Source organism: Macaca fascicularis, chromosome 20, assembly GCF_037993035.2.
Source record: "Macaca fascicularis isolate 582-1 chromosome 20, T2T-MFA8v1.1".
NCBI classification, from domain to species: Eukaryota; Metazoa; Chordata; class Mammalia; order Primates; family Cercopithecidae; genus Macaca; species Macaca fascicularis.
In genome coordinates this window covers 72,502,777-72,523,083 of record NC_088394.1, presented here as the reverse complement: position 1 = coordinate 72,523,083, position 20,307 = coordinate 72,502,777, and the positions used below count along the sequence as shown (strand labels likewise).

The window sequence follows — 20,307 nt, the reverse complement described above, 5'->3', positions numbered from 1 at the left end:
TCTCTACTATCCTACGATCTAATCTCAGTTAGCTGCAAGACAGTCTTATGTACCCAGGCAATGGTTAGAGAAACTCATTATCTTCCCAGTTATAGTCTATTTTGTCTTTTATCAAATTATAGTACAGATTTATCTTTGATTAGCTTTTTCCCCAAATTCCTGCAACCATTTTTCTCTCTTTGTGCCACCTTGCATCTAACATAGACGTGGATCCTCTGGTTTATTTCCCAAGCACAATAGACATGAGTCCATCTCTTATGAGTTGTCTAACTTTTTTGAAGTTTTCCAAATAATTGAGGGAGTTTAGAACATGGAATGGAAAAAAGCAATCTTAAAGTTATATCAGAAAATGTTTTTTCCTAAAGTGCATTGGCCACTGGTTTTTTGTTTTTGTTTTTTTAGAATTCTAGTAAATATATTCCACTGATTTTTTAAAATTTATTATACTTTAAATGATGGGATACACACACAAAACGTGCAGGTTTGTTACACAGGTATACACGTGCCAGGGGGGTTTGCTGCACCCATCAATCCATCATCCATATTGGATATTTCTCCTAAAGTTATCCCTCCCCAAGCCCCCCAACCCCTGACAGGCCCCAGTATGTGATGTTCCCCTCACCGTATCCATGTGTTCTCATTGTTCAACTCCCACCTATGAGTGAGAACATGCAGTGTTTGGTTTTCTGCACTTGTGTTAGTTTGCTGAGAATGATGGTTTCCAGCTTCATCCATGTCCTTGCAAAGGACATGAACTCATCCTTTTTTATGGCTGCATAGTATTCCATGGTGTATATGTGCCACATTTTCTTTATCCAGTCTATCATTGATGGGCATTTGGGTTGGTTCCAAGTCTTTGCTATTGTGAACAGTGCCACAATAAACATACGTGTGCATGTATCTTTATAATAGAATAGTAATGGGATTGCTGGGTTAAATGGTATTTCTGGTTCTAGATCCTTGAGGAATCGCCACACTGTCTTCCACAATGGTTGAACTAATTTATACTCCCACCAACAATGTAAAAGTGTTCCTATTTCTCCACATCCTCTCTAGCATCTGTAGTTTCCTGACATTTTAATGATCGCCATTCTAACTGGCATCAGATGGTATCTCATTGTGGTTTTGATTTGCATTTCTCTAATTATCAGTGATGATGAGCTTTTTTTCATGTCTGTTGGCTGCACAAATATCTTCTTTTGAGAAGTGTCTGTTCATGTCCTTCATCCACTTTTGGATTTTTTTTTTCTTGTAAATTTGTTTAAGTTCTTTGTAGATTCTGGATATAAGCCATTTGTCAGATGGATAGATTGCAAAAATTTTCTCCGATTCTGTAGGTTGCCTGTTCACTCTGATGATAGTTTCTTTTGCTGTGCAGAAGCTCTTTAGTTTAATTAGATCCCATTTGTCAATTTTGGCTTTTGTTGCCATTGCTATTGGTGTTTTAGTCATGAAGTCTTTGCCCATGCCTGTGTCCTGAATGGTATTGCCTAGGTTTTCTTTTAGGGTTTTTATGGTTTTAGGTCTTATGCTTAATTCTTTAATCCATCGTGAGTTAATTTTTGTATAAACTGTAAGGAAGGGATCCAGTTTCAGTTTTCTGCATATGGCTAGCCAGTTTTCCCAACACCATTTATTAAATAGGGAATCCCTTCCCCATTGCTTGTTTTTGACAGGTTTGTCAAAGATCAGACAGTTGGAGATGAGTGGTGTTATTTCTGAGGCCCCTAAATGCCCACAACAGAAAGCAGGAAAGATCTAAAATTGACACCCTAACATCACAATGAAAATAACTAGAGAAGCAAGAGCAAACAAATTCAAAAGCTAGCAGAAGACAAGAAATAACTAAGATCAGAGCAGAACTGAAGGAGAGAGAAACAGAAAACCCTTCAAAAAAATCAATGAATCCAGGAGTTGGTTTTTTGAAAAGATCAACAAAATAGATAGACCACTAGCCAGACTAATAAAGAAGAAAAGTGAGAAGAATCAAATAGACACAATAAAAAATTATAAAGGGGATCTCACTACTGAGCCACAAAAATACAAACTACCATCAAATAATACTATAAACACCTCTACACAAATAAACTAGAAAATCAAGAAGAAATGGATAAATTCCTGAACACATACACCCTCCCAAGTCTAAACCAGGAAGAAATCAAATGCCTGAATAGGCCAATAACAAGTTCTGAAATTGAGGCAGTAATCAATACCCTATCAAACAAAAAAAGCCCAGGACCAGATGGATTCACAGGTGAATTCTACCACAGGTACAAAGAGGAGCTGGTACAATTCCTTCAGAAACTATTCCAAACAATAGAAAAAGAAGGACTCCTCCCTAACTCATTTTATGGGGCCAGCATCATCCTGATACCAAAACCTGGCAGAGACACAACAAAAAAAGAAAATTTCAAGACAACATTCCTGATAAACACCAATGCAAATATCCTAAATAAAATACTGGCAAACCAAATCCAGCAGCACACCAAAAAGTTTATCCACCACTATCAAGTCAGCTTCATCCCTGGATGCTACACTGGTTCAACATATGCAAATCAATAAACATAATCCATCACATAAACAGATCCAATGATGAAAACCATATGATAATCTCAACAGATGCAGAAAAGGCCTTCGATAAAATTCAACACCCCTTCATGCTAAAAACTCTCAATAAACTAGGTATTGATGAAATGTATCTCAAAATAATAAGAGCTATTTATGACAAACCCACAGCCAGTATCATACTGAATGGGCAAAAACTGGAAGCATTCCCTTTGAAAACCGGCACAAGACAAGGATGTCCTCTCTCACTACTCCTATTCAACACAGTATTGGAAGTTCTGGCCAGGGCAATCAGGTAAGAGCAAGAAATAGTATTCAAATAGGAAGAGAGGAAGTCAAATTGTCTCTGTTTGCAGATAACATGATTGTATATTTAGAAAACCCCATTGTCTCAGCCCAAAAACTCCTTAAGCTGATAAGCAACTTCAGCAAAGTCTCAGGATACAAAATCAATGTGCCAAAATCACAAGCATTCCTACTCACCAATAATAGACCAACAGAGAGCCAAATCATGAGTGAACTCTCATTCTCTATTGCTAAAAAGAGAATAAAATACCTAGGAATACAACTGACAAGGGATGTGAAGGAACTCTTCAATTAGAACTACAAACCACTGTTCAAGGAAATAAGAGAGGACACAAACAAATGGAAAAACATTCCATGCTCATGGATAGGAAGAATCAATATTATGAAAATGGTCATACTGCCCATCCCCATCAAGCTACCAATGACTTTCTTCACAGAATTGGAATAAACTGCTTTAAAGTTCATATGGAACCAAAAAAGAGCCCACATTGCCAAGACAATCCTAAGTCAAAAGAACAAAGCTGGAGGCATCACGCTACCTGACTTCAAACTATACTACAAGGCTACAGTAACCAAAACAGCATGGTACTGGTACCAAAACAGATATATAGACCCATGGCCACTGTTTTTAAAGAGACCTTTTAAGAGAAGTTTTAGATTCACAACAAAACTAAGTGGAAGATACAGAGATTTCCCATGTACTGTCTGTCATCATATATACAAACTGTCTTACACACTGTCAAAATCCTGCACTAAAATGATACATTTGTCACAATCAAATAACCCACACTCACATATTATTATCATTCAAAGTTTATAGTTTTCATTAGCATTTGCTCTTAGTGATGTACATTCTGTGGGTTTTGGCAAATGCATAATGGCATGTGTCCACCATTATAATATCATACAGAGTAATTTCACTGCCTTAAAAATCCTCTGTGCTCTGCCTATTCATCCCTTTCTCCCCACAAGATCTGGCAATCACTAATATTTTTTCTGTCTCCATAGTTTACCTTTTCCAGAATCTTATATAGTTGGAATCATAAAGTACATAGCCTTTTCAGATTGGTTTCTTTCACTCATTAATGTGCATTTAGAATTCTTCCATGTATTTTCATGGCTTGATAGCTCATTTCTTTTTGGTGCTTAATAATATTTCATTGTCTGGATGTACCATACTTTATTAACCTACTGAAGTACATCTTGGTTGCTTTCAAGTTTTGGAAATAATAAATGAAGGGGTCTATAAACATCCATGTGATGGTTTTGGTGTGGATATAAGTTTTTAGCTCTTAGCTCTTTTCAGTAAATTAACTAAAGAGCATGACTAGTGGATCACATATTAAGAATGTTTACATCTGTAAGATACTAGCAAAATGTCTTCCAAAGTGGCTGGCCCATTTTGCATTCCTATCAGCAAAGAATAAGAGTTTCTGTTGCCCAACATCCCCAACAGCATTTGATGTTATCCATGTGTTTTTTGTTTGTTTGTTTGTTTTGGTGGTTTTTTTTTTTTTTGGATTTTCTCCATTCTAATTGGTGTTTCATGGTATCTTATTGTTGTTTTCATTTGCAGTTCTCCAAAGACTTATGATGTTGAGCATCTTTTCATATGCTTATTTGCCATTTGTATATCTTCCTTGGTGAGATATCTGTTCAGGTCTTTTGCCAATTTTTAATCAGGATGTTCATTTTCTTATTGTTGAGTTTTCATGAGTTCTTTGTAGATTGTTTCTTTTGCTGTGCCAAAGCATTTTAATTTAATATAATTCCACTTATTTTTTCTTTTGTTGTTTGTGCTTTGGTTTCATATCCAAAAAAATTCATTGCCAAGACCAATGTCAAAGAGTATTTACCTTATGTTTTCTTCTAGGAGTTTTACAGTTTCAGGTCTTACATCTAAATCTTTGATTCATTTTGAGTTGATTTTTGTGTATGGCGTAAGAAAAGGGTCCAATTTCATTCTTTTGAAGGTTGACATCCAGTTTTCCAAAAACCATTTATTGAAGAGATTATTATTCCCCCAACTGTATTCTTGGTATCCTTGCTGAAGATGTTAGTTGACTGCATATGTGTGGATTTATTTCTGGACTCTCTATCTGTTTAATTGTACCTGTCTATATGTCTGTTTTTATGCCTATACCATACTGCACAGGAAAGGAAAAAGTCAACAAAATGAAATGGCAACCTGCAGAATAGAAAATTTATTTGCAAACCATATATCTCATACAGGGTTAATATCCAAAATACACAAGGAAAACATACAACTTAATACTAAAAATACAAATATCCCAATTTAAAAATGGGCAATGTACCTAAACAGACACTTCTCAAATAAACAAAATTAATATGGCCAACAGGTATATGAAAAGGTTCTCAAGACATCTAATTATCCTACAAATGTAAATTAAAACCCTAATGAGCTATCACCTCACATCTGTTAGAAAAGTCACTGTCAACAAGACAAAAGATAACAAGTGTTGGCAAGGACATGGAAAAAGGGACCTTTATACACTGTTGATAGAAATGTCAATTAGTAACGACATGGGAACCAGTATGGAATTTCTAAAAAAAATTAAAGTGGAAATACCATATGACCCAGCAATCCCACTTCTGGGTATAAATCCAAAGAAGTGGAAATCAGAATCACAAAGAGGTATCTTCAATCCAATGTTCACTGCAGTATTATTCACAATAGCCAAGTTATGAAAAATACCTAAATGTCCTTCAGTGGATGGATGAATAAAGAAAGTGTGCCACAGGCCAGGTGCGGTGGCTCACGCCTGTAATCCCAGCACTTTGGGAGGCCGAGGCGGGTGGATCACAGGGTCAGGAGTTCAAGACCAGCCTGATTAATAAGGTGAAACCCCACCTCTACTAAAAAATACAAAAGTTAGCTGGGCGTGGTGGCGTATGCCTGTAGTCCCAGGTACTCAGGAGGCTGAGGCAGTAGAATTGCTGGAACCTGGGAGGTGGAGGTTACAGTGAGCTGAGATCATGCCACTGCACTCCAGCCTGGGAGACAGAGCGAGACTCCATCTCAAAAAAAAAAAAAAAAAGAAAAAGAAAGAAAGAAAGAAAGAAAATGTGCCATATACATGCAATGGAATATTATTCTGCCTTAACATATTGCCATTTGTGACAACATGGAGGGAACTAGAAGACATTATGCTAAGCTAAATAAGAAAGATACAAGGCCAGGTGCAGTAGCTCACACCTATTATCCCAGCACTTCAGGAAGTCGAGGTCACTTGAGGCCAGGAGTTCAAGACCAGCCTGGCCAATGTGGTGAAACCCTATAACCCTATCTCCACTAAAACTACAAAAATTACCCAGGCATGGTAATGCATGCCTGTAGTCCCAGTTACTTGGAAGGCTGGGGCACGAGAATTATTTGAACTCAGAAGCTGGAAGCTGCACGAGCTGAGATCATACCATTACACTCTAGCCTAGGCAACAGAGTGAGACCCTGTTTCAAAAAAAAAAAAAAAAACACAGAGAAATACTGCTTTATCTGACTTATAAGTAGAATCTAAAATGGTCAAATTCACAGAAGCACAGAGTAGAATGATGGTTGCCAGCAGCCGAGGGAAGGGGGAAACTGAGTAATGTTGATTTAAAAATGCAAATTTCAATTATGCAGGATGAATAAGTTCTGGAGATATAATGTACAACATGGCAACAATAGTTAGCAACACAGTATTGTATACTTGAAGTTTGCTAAGAGAATTGATCGTAAAAGTTCTTAGCATACATAAGTAACTATGGAGGTGAAGGATATGCCAATTATCTTGATTAGAGTGATCATTTCACAATGTATACATATATCAAAACACGACGTGCACACCATAAATATATGTATAATTTTTATTTCTCAATTATACCTCAATAAAGCTAGAAAAACAAAACAAACAATTAAAAAATTGTATCTTTTCTAAAGCTGCACTCACCCTGACTCCAGATATAGGCTGCTCCGAGCTGGAGGAACTGGCTTCTAGGAAGAGGAAGGAGTGGCCTTCCTAAAGGCAGACCAGGCCACACCCAGTGGTTCCTTGACTTACAAACTGGCCACATGACAACTGACTTTTCAGATGCTGGTAAACTTGCCATCAGGAAGCAAATGCTCAGCAAAACACATAAAGAGTTAGACTTGGTTACAGTTCCTAGATGAGTATCCAAAGACTGTTTGGAGCCACTAAAGACTGACCTGAAATGGCAAAGGCTTGAGTTTGATTTAGTTTTTTGTTTCTTGTTTTTCCTAAGTTCTGCTCAATTGTTCTGCCTTTGTCTTCTCTGTAACAGCTAAAATGAATGGTTAACAACATAACTCTACACTTTACCATGTTTCCTTCAGAAAATGTCTAAAACTCTCTAAGCCCATTTTCTTATCTTTAAAGAAAACATAAGGTTGCAATGAGGACTAAATAAATGCACATTAAGCACTATGCATGCCACAAAGAAAGTGCACAATAATTTGGATGCCTTTGTTTCTGTTGTGGTGGTGGTGATAGTGGTGGATCTTAAGTTAAATCTTCTCACCACTCACACACGCACACATGTGGTAACTATGTAAGAATGATGGACGTGCTAATTAGCTTAATTGTGGTGATCATTTCATGATACACATATAAATCAAAACATCCAGTGTTACACTTTAAACACATACAATTTTTATGTCAATGATACCTCAATAAAGCTGTCGAAGTTATTTGTATATTTTGGATAACAGTCATTTATCAGGTATGTGTTTTGCAAATCATTTCTCCCTCTCTCTGACTTGTCTTCTCATTCTCTTTATAGAGTCTTCTGTGGAACAGAAATTTTTAATTTTAAAGAAGCTCAGGTTTAATTCTTTCATGGATTGCATCTTGGTTTTGTGACAGATTACATTAATTGCTTTCCAAATGTTGAAACAGGCTGAATACTTGGGCTAAATCCCACTTGGTCTTGATGTAGAGTTCTTTTATACATTGTTGGATTTGCTTTGCTAATATTTTGATGAGAATTTTTGAAGCTATGTTCTTGCGTGATATTGGTCTTTAATTTTCCTTTATTATAATTCTTTGGTTGGTATCAGGGAAACACTGGCCTCACAGAATGAATTAGGGAGTATTCCCTCTGCTTCTATCTTCTGAAACACATTGTAGGATTTATTTTAACTTTTATTTTAGGTTCAGGATTTCAGATGGTTGCAGGTGTGCTGCATTATTTCTGGGCTGGATATTCTGTTCCAGTGGTCAATGTATCTGTTTTTGTACCAGTACCACACTGTTTTGGTTACTGTAGTCTTGTAGTATAGTTTGAAGTCAGATAATGTGATGCCTCCAGCTTTGTTCTTTTTGCTTAGGATTGTCTTGGCTATTCGAGCTCCTTTTTTTGTTACATATGAACTGATATAAATTATTTCTTAAGTGTTTGATTAAAAACCACCAGTGTACCAATTTAGGCCTGGTGCTTTCTGTTTTGGAAGTTTATTAATTATTGATTCAATTTATTTAGAAGATATAGGCCTATTCAGTTTATCTATCTCTTCTTAAGTGAGTTTAGGCAGATTGTGTCTTTCAAAGAATTGATTCGTTTCATCTGGGTTATCAAATTTTTGGACATAGAGTTAGTTCTTCATAGTTTCCTTTGATTATCATTTTAATGTTCATAAGATTTGCAGTGATATCTCCTCTTTTACTTCTAATGTTAGTAATTTGTGTCCTCTTATTTTAAAAGAAGCCTAACAAGACACTAATAAATTACATTAATCTAGGTGTGCACCACCACGCCCAGCTTTTCTGTGTCTGTGTGTGTGTGTGTGTGTGTGTGTGTGTGTGTGTGTATTCAGTAGAGATGGAAATTCACCATGTTGGCCAGGCTGGTCTCGTACTCCTGGGCTCAAGCGATCTGCCTTCCTTGGCCTCCCAAAGTGTTAGGATTACAGATGTGAACCACCGTCCCCAGCCTTCCATCCATTTACTTCTAATTTATATGTGTCTGTTTAAATTTCAGTGGGTTTCTGGTAGACAACATACATTTGAGTCTTGTTTTTTTAGCTGCTCTGATAATCTCTCTTTTTTAATTGGTGTTAAATTTATATCATTGCCATTTAAAGTGATTATTGATATAGTTGCATAAATATATATATTTGTTACTCTCTTCTATTTTTGCCTTTCTTTTTTGTCCCTATTTTTGTCTTCTACTCTCTTACTGCTTTTTGTGGTTTTAATTGAATTTTGTATGATTTGGTTTCTATGCTTAGCAGATCAGTTATATTTCTTGGTTTTTAAAAAAATTTTTGGTGGTTTCCCTGGAATATATACTTACAACGAATCAATCCCCACTTTCAAATAAAACTATAGCACTTTATAGATAAAGTACCCCACAATAACAAAATAATTCTAATTCTTCCAGCCCTTTGTATCACTGCTGTCATTCAATTCATTTATACATAAACATATATATTTTAAAACTTCATACATCTATTATCTAATACATTGATTAAGCATAATAAAATATATTTCTGCTACTGGAATTTTGAAAAACTTCTTATATGTTACATCAGTTAAGAATAATAAATGTCTTTATTTTGCTTTCACTTATTCCTTCTCCTATGCTCTTCCTTTCTTTATGCAGATCTGAGTTTTTGATCTTATATAATTTTCCATTCTTCAGAAAAATTTCTTTTAATATTACTTACAAGGCAGGTTTACTGGCAACAATTTTTTTTCAATTTTTGATTTTTGGATAAAGTATTTCTCCTTCAGTTTTGAAGGATAATTACATAGAGTATAAAATTTTATGTTGTTTTTCTCCCAGTACTGGAAATATTTTGCGTGCTCTCTTTTTGCTTATATGATTTCTGAGGAGAAGTCAGATAGAATTTTTATCTTTGCTCCTCTATAGGTAAGCTATTTTTCTCTCTGATTCCTTTCACAATTGTTCTGTGCCCTTGATTTTCTGAGGTTTCAATATGATATGCCTTAGTATACATGCTTTCACATTTATTCTGTTTGGTGTTCTCCAAGCTTCCTGGGGGTGTGGTTTGTTACATGACATTAACTTGGGAAAATTAACAGTCATCATTGTTTCAAAGATGCCTTTCGTTTGCCCATTTTTCTCCTTCCAATATTTTCATTATGCTTAAGTTGTACCTTTTGTAATTGTCCCACGCTTCTTGGATAGTCTATTCTGGGTTTTTTCAGTCCTTTTTTACCCTCTTTTTTTTAGTTTTAGGAGATATCTTCAAGTTCAAAGATTATTTTCTCAGCCATGTTCAGTCTACTAATGAGTCCATCAAAGGCATTCCTCCTTTCCTTTATATTGTCCATCTGTTCTGGCATGCTGTGCACTTCATTTATTAGAACCCTTATCCTATTAATCGTAGTTGTATTAAATTCGTGAGCTGACAATTCCAACATCTCTGTCACATCTGAATTTGGTTCTTATGCTTGTTCTGTCTGTTCAAACTGTGGTTTATACCTTTTAGTATGCCATGTAATTTTTTCCTTGATAGCCAGGTGTGATGAACTAGGTAAAAGGAACTTGATTCTTGTTACAATGAAGGTTCCTGCTTGTAAGCCTCCACTCTAATAAGTTGTGAGTCTTTGTGTTCAACAGTCTTTTTCTGATTTTGAGGCAGAAATTTTCCCTGTGACATCACTTCTCTGACAGATCTGAGATGAGTTGCTTGTTTTTCAGATCGCTTAAATTTTACTTGTTGTTAGGATGAAGTGATGACTTTCAAGCTCCTTATATGCCACATTGAACACTGAAACTCCATTGACTACTTTATTTTACAAGGCATTGAAAAACTCAAAGTCCATTCATACAGAATAAAACTACAGGGCCCCTACTATAACTAGCAGAGACATGTTTTTAACAATCTGTGAGATTAAAAAGGAAAACAAAAACAATTTCTTTTCTCCAAAATTCCTTTTTACATTAAATTTGGAGAGCAAGTTAGTTCTACATTTTCCTCACCTCTCTCATATAAGTCTTTTCTTTCATAAACAAAAATCCCATTGAGTTGTTGATTCCTACAAGATCATAGAGTTCTGTTAAGGGAAATATTACTGTTGGTATGAAGAAATCAATACGGGAAGCATTTTAAAAAGCAAATTTGTCTTCCCACTCTGACCAGAAAGAAAAAAAATCCATGCTGGTCCTAATTACAAATATTATAAAAGTCTAACTTTTGAGTAAGTTTTGTTGGGATGAGTGTTGTACTTGTCTTCTTGTAAGAGTATTTCCTGACTTGTTAAGTTTTTCAATGAAGAAACTATTGAATGAAGTATTTAAAATAGTAAAATTTAAACTATATTTAAGAGTAAGTAATGAAATATAGAACCTTCCTTTGCACGAGTATATTGGAATGCCTTTTCTTCTTAGCCCTTGAGGATAATAGGATATAAAACACAACTCTCAAAATTGTATGGAACTCATCCATGAGGGAACCATCAAGAACACAACAAAGTTCACTTATGGAAGAACTGAGAAAGAAGGGAATTTGTCCAGCTAGTCAGGAAAAAAATGTCTAAATATGTCTAAATAAAATGACTAAATTATGCATAAGACTGACTCTCAGAAGTGCAGTAAATTACGTTATCAATATTTGCTGGTTAACCTCCAACTTTAAAGAGCCATAAACTACTTGCACATTTATCAGTTGTGGGTTGTTAGTCAAATCTGCTGTGACCGCAAAGTTACACCTTCAAGAGTATCAAATGAGAGTCAAGTTGAATTTTTATAAAATGCTCTGACATATATCAAAAGCAATCATTATTTTGTTTCTTTCTAGATGCAGCTCCATAGGTCACCTTGTTTTCCACCTGAGTATGTTTTTTGGGTTCAGAGGAATGAATCCCCTGCACATCCTCACTGGAGGTTTATTTACAATATACAACCCAGACACACCAGGTATAGCATACTAAAAGGTTTTCTTAGGTAAGAAATCGGTATATAGCTGCCCCAGAAGGCCCTCGTTTATCTTCCAGCTAGTAAATTCCATCAGTATGTTTAAAGGAGGTCAAAGCTGCCTGGAATGTCCCTAAGGAGGATAAAACAGAGTTGCAAACCCCCTACTAACCCTATTCTCCCCGTACAAATAAAGCTTCCATAAATATTGCAGCATTTATGATGGTGGTAAATGATATATTCTTTAAAAGGCAAAATCATGAATTCCATACAAATATAAAAATAACACATGCCAAAGGCACATATAACTTATTAATGAATTAACAAACCAGCAAAATGTGTGTTTGGTTCAAAGGAAAATTCAAATACACCATATATAGGAAAACAGAAAGGCTGAAACAAATTAATAAGTAAATGTAAAACTAGATGCACTCCATCTAGTTCTTGAGTAAATCATCCCAGAAGCATAAATTCTATGAGCATGGGCCAATCATGGTGGGGCTTGACATCTTCTGTTCATCTGGACAGATTCTAGAAAGTCCTGACTAAACAATGGGAATCTTGTGTACAGGAGGGCTATATATTACCATAGAAAATGACATCCGCCAGCACAGCAATCAGCAGGGCAATAGTAAGTTGCATTCCAGAAGATTAAATACATTAACCTTCCTAGGAAAAAAATACTAATGTACAGCATTACATTTCCTACACCCTCTAGAGTTATAAAATAGCCCAAAACCAATAAATTAGAAAACCCAGAAGGATGAGCTAGGCAGAAAACCCAGTAATCTTTTGTGTGGGTGTATACGCATTTTTAAATGTCATACAGTTTTTCTTCACAGTGGACAATTTTGTCAGGCATTTACCTAGAAGTGTATTTGCTGGATCAAGAATATTCATATATTCTAATTTAATCGATATTAGCAGATATTTCCCCCAAGTGATTGTGCCAATTTACACATTCATAAACCACGTAAAGTTCTTTTCATACTTGTAAAAATTAGGAAATCCTGAGCCTCGATTTAGATCTACCAACAGTTAATCTTTATATCATCCCCTTTACAGTTTTCACACATCTGAAGTCTTTGGAGCTATTATCTGTGATGTAATAAAGAATATCTCTGGTCTTTGTCTCTGGTTCCAGGCACAAAGCTTCTAAACCCTTACAATTGATTGAGTGACTGGAGTCTCTTTTTTATACAAATGAGGTGACTCATGGGAGACCTGTAAATAGCACCAGGATGGGGGCTGGTCTTTGGGTTAGCATGACCTCCAGGGAGAGGATTAGGGCTAGGGGCTGAGTTCTATCACATGGCCAATGATACAAGAAGCAAGCCTTCATAACACAACCCCAATAAAATCTCTGGACTCAAAGCTCAGTGGAGCATCCTGATGGGTAAACACACTGATGTGCTAGGAGGGCAGCACACCCTAACTCTATGCAGAAAAGACATGGAAGGTATGTTTTTTCACTCCCAGACCGTGTTCTGTATGCATCCTTTGTAATAAAACTGTAATCATAACTACAACATTTTCTATGAGTTCCCTAGGTCATTCTAGCAAGTTACTGAACCTGAGGGGTAATCATAGGAACCTGTACATTGATAGTCAGCTGGTCAGAAGAATGGGTTGTCTGAGGACACCACTTGTGTCTGGTATCTGAAGTAAGAGAAGTCTTATGGAAGACCGGGCCCTTAAACCTGTGGAGTCTGACACTAACTCTAAGTAGTTAGTGCCAGCCTTAACTTTCAGAACACCCAGGTGGTGTTTTACCGGTTGAGATGGAAACAAAACACTAATGACATAAAGAGTAAATTCTACTATTAATCTGGAATTTTAATACACAGAAATATGAAGCTGGAAAGCTAAAGATAAGGAAGAGAGATATAAATTAAATCATCTGGGCTTCCATGCAAAGAAATCAATGTAAGCATGGCAAAAGCGTTGGGGAGACCAAAGTCAGGAGGGGCCACACAGAGTCATAAAGAGGAAGACAAACATCTTTGTGCCTCTTTTTGTGAATTTATAGGAGACTGAAATAAGTTTAGCTGTTCTTCAGAAAAAAAGATATAAAAATAGCTTTCAACTGAAAAGCTGAAGGAGTAATGAATTATTAAAACAAAGAGCAACTAAATTAAGCAAAAAGTGTTACATACAGTACAAGTCAGAAATGACTAAATTCATATTATATTAAATTCTGTTCATTAATCATTGTAGATTACTAGTCTAGAACATTCAATTTTTATCATTTTACAACATAACTATCACTCATCAAAATTAATCTACAGATAATTAATAAAAATAATTAGTAAAAGATAAATAATATAAACAGAAACTCATGGGTACACACACACAGAGAAAAGAAAATTAGGCAATTGTGGAATATAACATTGTTCACTGGCTCCCAAAACTTTGTAAAAATTAATGTTAAGATGTTTATTGCTAGGAATTAGAGTAAGAGAATGTATCTTATTTATGTGTGTTCTTCTAAGTCACTAAGATAAATCTCTGAGGTAAATTTAGTTGTAAACTTAGTGTAAATTTTCTTATAAAATATTTTCTACATTTTTACTAGCAGTCTCTTATTTTGATCTTGGTTTCATATCAAAATCATATTCAAGTTTCTTATTAGAAAGCTTCTTAGAACCTCCTTGGGTGTAAGCAGATGTAAATAAACAACAAATGAACAAATTTCAGAATAATGATTAATTTTTCTTCGTAAGAACATAAAAAGCAGTCTCTAAAGGCAGAAACAAATGAAGTAGGAAGGAGACAAAAAAAAATAGCTGAAAAGTTAGCAGCAATGTGTCAAATACACAAAATGTGTTGTTAAGATGTAATACGGTCACTGTGGCTTGATTTTTCCCTATAAATTCAGAGCCAAAAGAATGCATCCTGCTCAGTGGCAATTTCTCCTGCCCCTTGGCAATTTCTCCTGCCTTTTTTGGACACGACAAGCATTGTCTGATCTGATCATAAGCCAGTGTCATACAGGCCAAGCAGTAAAGTCTATTTTTTTTGTTCCCATTGAAAAACATTGTTATCAAATGAAGCCTTATTATATTCCTAACCATGAAATGCTTGACATATCATATCTTCTTGTGAAACATATAGAACTTAAAATGCCTGAAATTAAATATTTAGCAAAAACTTTGCTTTAAAAAGTACTGTTAACAAAAAATTAACATATAATCTAGTGTCTTTTCTCAGCTCTTCCAGGAAAGCGTCTTCCTGCCTCTCCATTTTCAACATGTAGAACAAAGCTTGCAATGTACCAAGTACATAAAATGTATTTGGTGAACAAGTAAAGGCACTCGTTCTAATGCACTCCATCTAGTTCTTGAGTAAATCATCCCAGAAGCATAAATTCTATGAGCATGGGCCAATCATGGTGGGGCTTGACATCTTCTGTTCATCTGGACAGATTCTAGAAAGTCCTGACTAAACAATGGGAATCTTGTGTACAGGAGGGCTATATATTACCATAGAAAATGACATCCGCCAGCACAGTAATTTTCAGTTTTAAAGTAAGTCAAGGCAAACTGATCATCCAGCTGGTGGTCCACAAAATGGACAATGGCTTCTCCAATAGGATTAATTAACAGGAGTAAAAAGGAGGAGAGTAGGTAGAGCAGCAATTTGAAGTGTGATTTGCATTTCATTATTTCACAACATGAGGAGGGTTCCAGTCTGTAATTCATAAGGGTTTATTTAACTTGTGAGGCTTAAATTCAACAGAGAAAAATATATAAATATTTCATCTCAGGGGAATTAGATTAACTCAAGAAGAAAAAAAAAATCTTCAGAAATTGATATTAGGCATTCACCAGTAAGTATTCACATACAAAGTAGTATCTTGCAATATCAGAATGACACTTTAACCTTCATTTCCTAGATTTATATAATTTTGGAAAACTAGAATTCAGATAGAACTCTGTTGGACTTGGGATATTTGGCTAAAACATGTGGTTTTAATCCTTGTTCACAGAGGAAGAGTTGAGAAGTTTTGACCAATGAAATGCAGAGGAGAAAGTAGTGCTACAGGGAAACTGATTTAACAGTAAGCAGATGAATTGAGAGATGTAGAACAAAGAGAGACAATTGACATTCATCACATATGGCTACTAAACTTTCCTAGATCATTCATTGTTTTACTGTAAACTTTTTAACTTCTGGAATTACACTATTTACTTCTTCTGTGTACAGTGTGGTTTAACACTGTAATTTTAATAAGCAGATTTATGTTCATTATCAGGCAGCTATATTGTTTCTGAACAATTAAAGAAATTTAAATATTCCATATAAATCTGATTGATTGAAGATTGTGGCCAACTTTTAACAACTTCAATATTAAACTCAGAAAAGAGGAACCTCTTTGTTTTACTTTCTATTTTCATAGTTTTTTGGGGGAACAGGTAGTAACTGGTTGCATGATTAAGTTCTTCAGAGGTGATTTGTGAGATTTTGGTGCACGCATCACCCAAGTAGCATACACTGAATCCAGTTTGTAGTCTTTTATCCCTCACCCACTTCCCACCCTTTCCCCCACAAAGTCCCCAAAGTCCACTGTATCATGTTTATGCCTTTGCATAAGAGGAGCCTCTTTATATTGTAATTTACATCAGGAAAAGCTGAACAGGGAAGAAAGAATTTTTTCAAGTCTATTGGAGTAAAAGAGAGAGGCCAGAATTTGGTCCGAGCTCAACTCCACTGAAACAAAGAGTGAGACAAATTTTAAGTTCTGAGATGAGAGAGAATGCATAGGTTAAATGTGTTTTCTAGCTGACTCTACCCATAGAAATGTACATTTTCTGCTCTCTTAGTGACAAAAGGGTAGTTTTACAATAGGAACAAGGCAGTCACCAAAGTTAGGCTGCTACCCTTCCACAGAAACCAGGAGATGGGGGTGTTATCTCCCTTGATACTTACATTCAAAGAGTTAGGTTGTAAAAACTACTAAGAGGTTTGGTTTTTTGTTTGCTTGTTTGTTTTTAAATCACATCTCAAAGGGGCAGAGAAAAATTTACAATTGTGTTTTCTACAGTAAATGCTATACAAAAATGGAGACCAGGGCCCTAGAGTCAGGAAGAAACCTATGTAAAGTGTAGTCAAGCTGAGGGTAATTATAATATATTTAAGTCTCTTGGCCAATGTATTTAAGTCTCTTAAAACATACTAAAGCAATCATAAAGAAAGAAGAGTTCTTCAGAAAAACATAATAAGATTCTATATCTATATCAATCTTGTTGATATACATCTATAGATATAGATCTACATATCAATATATGATATCAACATATATAGGTCTAGATATAGATTTATATAGATTTGGGTAAAAATAGAGGGTGAGGGAGATTTACTTAATGGAACTGGTGCATACAGCTGTGTGGGCTGGCAAGTCTGAAGTTTGCAAGGAAGGCTGGCAGGCTGGAAACCCAGGGAGGAGTTGACAATGCAGCTGGAATCTGAAGGCAGTCTGTTGGCACAATTCCCTGTTCCTCAAAGGTCCTCAGTCTTAAGACCTTCAACTAATCTGATAAGGCCCACCTCCATATGGAGAGTACACTGCTTTACTCAAAATTACTGAATTTAGGGTTAATTTTATCTAAAAAATACCTTCCCAGCAACACCTAGACTGCTGTTTGAATAGACAGCTGCATACCATGGCCTACCCAAGTTGACACATGAAGTTAACCACGATAGGCAGTGAGCCTGGGAGACAAAAGAACCCTGTAAAGGGCTTTATGAAATTCCAATAATGTCTTTCAGGAAAGTGACTATCTCTGAGAAACATTCCTATACCACTGTTATTAAATAAACTAGTTACCTAATGGGGGAAAATCAGAAACTTGACATAGAGGTTCTTGTAAATTTTTATAGTTTCAGAGAAATGGAAACAATCATAATTTTTTCTTATCTGTATAATAAAATCTGTTTGGAAATATGTGAATATCAGAAGAGAACCCTGAGGCAAACAAGATGCAGCTTTTTTAAAAAAATGATCCAATTTGGAAGCAGGAAACTATGCTTTCCATGGCCATATAGGTAGGGAGATTCTGACCTTCTGATGATAACTGCATTATTTCCGTAACTGCAGGGGACCCAGAACACGATCTCAGAGGTAAAGAGATTTGCAATTTACATTTGCACTGTGATATAGCAAAAAGGAAAGGTGGAAACGTAGCTTTCCTTAGAGTAGTCTACATGGGAAAACTACAACCCATGATAAAAATTAGATGTAGTTAGCCTTAGAAATGATAACTTTAGATATTGTGTAGTGCTGAGTACTTTGAGAGAGTAGGAGATAGGAGAATAAAATAGAAAGATGCATTCAAGCACTAAATGGAGACGTTAGGAAAGCTTGCAGCAGATGAAGTTATTATTCACCTGATGTGTTGCTATCTCTCAGATGATTTGATATACACCTTACAATGCAAATTGCTTCTTTCTAGATACTCACTTTTTTCTCTCTCTCTATTCAGCAACTGAAGATACTTTCGGCTGTACACCTCGGGCCCCATTTGCCAACTTCCTAAGTCCTCTACAGGTAAAGTTATTTTAATGCATTCCCACAGGTTCCTTCTTTTTTGGAGTCTTTATTATTCTGCACTAGTCAGCTCTAAAGAGTCTACTAATATAATGGTAACCTCCAAATTGAGGAAATTAGCTAATGTAGGACACAGATTTATGGAAACATATTTTTAGCTATTTAATCATTTCTCAAAAATCAACAATCTGCATAATAGCACTGAATAATTAACTTAGTTGTCAGAGCCCAAACCCTAGTTTTCTTTTTCATACTTCACTCCTTCCTATTTTTAAACTTGTATTTAATACTAAATCTTGCTTTCACAAATTCTGCATTCCTTTTTTATACTCTACTCAGAATACTAAATATTTAGTTTTTTGAGTTTATTATATTATTAAAAGAATAACAGAGAGACAAGATTTCCAAAGGGAGAGTTTATTCAGGAATAGCAGACAATTGCAATCTGGGATACACACGCTACGGTGAACCATGGGCACATTTAAAGGAGCTAGGATGCAGGGAAGCTTTTAAAGACAAAAAGGAGAAGTCCATGCAAGTTTCTGTGAAACAAAAACCATTGGTTCTTGCAAGAGTTGACATTAGCTCCTTGGCAGAGACAGTTGTTGTCAGGCAAGCATCCTCGTGCAAGTGGCTTATCTGGAATACTACATTTTTAAGGAGTTCCTTGCATAATTCCCATCCTAGGCATATAGGCTAGAAGCTCTTATAAGTCCAATTATAGGCATATGGGCATGAAGTCTCCTTTTTCATGACCTCCCAGCTCCATTTCTTTAGGGCTTCACATAAGTGACTCCATTTTGATATTAGTAACTTGTACAAAAAATGCCTAGTTTTTTATATTGCTAAGATGTTATCAATGGTATGTCATTTCAGAGACTTAATGACAATCCCCAAAAAATAAACTATCACATGAAAATAAATTGTAGGTTTAAACCTGATTTTAAAGCCATGAAACCCAGAGAATTTGTTTTGGAATGTATAGCTTACAGTGAAAATCAGGAAACTGCACATTAACATGAGTGGTGCAAGGTCAGGCATAACCAAGTCCATGAACATCTGTTTCTTTCCACAAGGTCAGACCTGTATCAATGCTATTTCAATCATAAAAGCCATGAACTACACGGAATTCCCAAGGAGGCAATTCTTAGTACCATCCATTCACTTGGTTGCCAGAGCTGTGGGCAAACAGGCTCTGCTCAAGAATCACGTAGCTGGGGAGTCACAGGATTTGCAAATTCCTCAATTGCTCCTATAGACAACATTACTATTGTCAATATCTAAGGTTTGTCTTTGAGATATTTTTCAGACTTTTGCATTCTGGTGACCAACTGACTCACTCAGATTCCTAACTCCTACCAAGGAACCAGCTTGACCGGTTCTGTGACTCTCACCCAGAAGCTGACTCACTGCACAAAGACAGATTGGGCATTCCTGTGATTTCATCCCCAACTAAGTAGCAGCACCCATTCCCCAGCCCTCTGCCCACCAAACTATCCTTGATAACCCTGCCACCCCAGGAGCTTTCAGGGAGGCAGACTTGGGAAACGCCTCCTGTCCTTCCCCTTGACTGGCCCTGCGATAGTTAAACTCTTTCTTTGCTGCAATACCTGCTTTTCTCAGTACATTGGCTTTTCTGGGCAGTAGCTCTCTGGGAAGATTAATTCATTGGACTGTTATATTCCTACGTTTTTGTTATTACCTTTATGCTTTGCAAATATCTTTATTATATATATGTAATATGTTCTTGTATTTATACACATATGTGTATATGCATATGGTGTGTATGTATATACACATAAGCTATTACCAACCCCTTGAGATTACTTTCTTCAGCTGTTGTTTATGTAACTTTTGGATTGAACTGCTTTTGAAATAGACACTCTCCAACTAAATTTTGTTGGGAATAAACACATTTGACAATATTACATTATATTAATTCTGCAAGATCAATCTGCTAGAAATCTTTCTTAAATTATAATTATATA

The 20,307-nt window shown here is 35.8% G+C and overlaps 1 long non-coding RNA gene across 1 annotated transcript in view; it reads right to left on the bottom strand.

Moving 5' to 3' along the window:
* The window catches only part of LOC135968971 (uncharacterized), a 154,804-nt gene that overhangs the window by 90,978 nt on the left and 43,519 nt on the right, over positions 1-20,307 (bottom strand). The gene's annotated exons all lie outside the window — the stretch shown is intronic.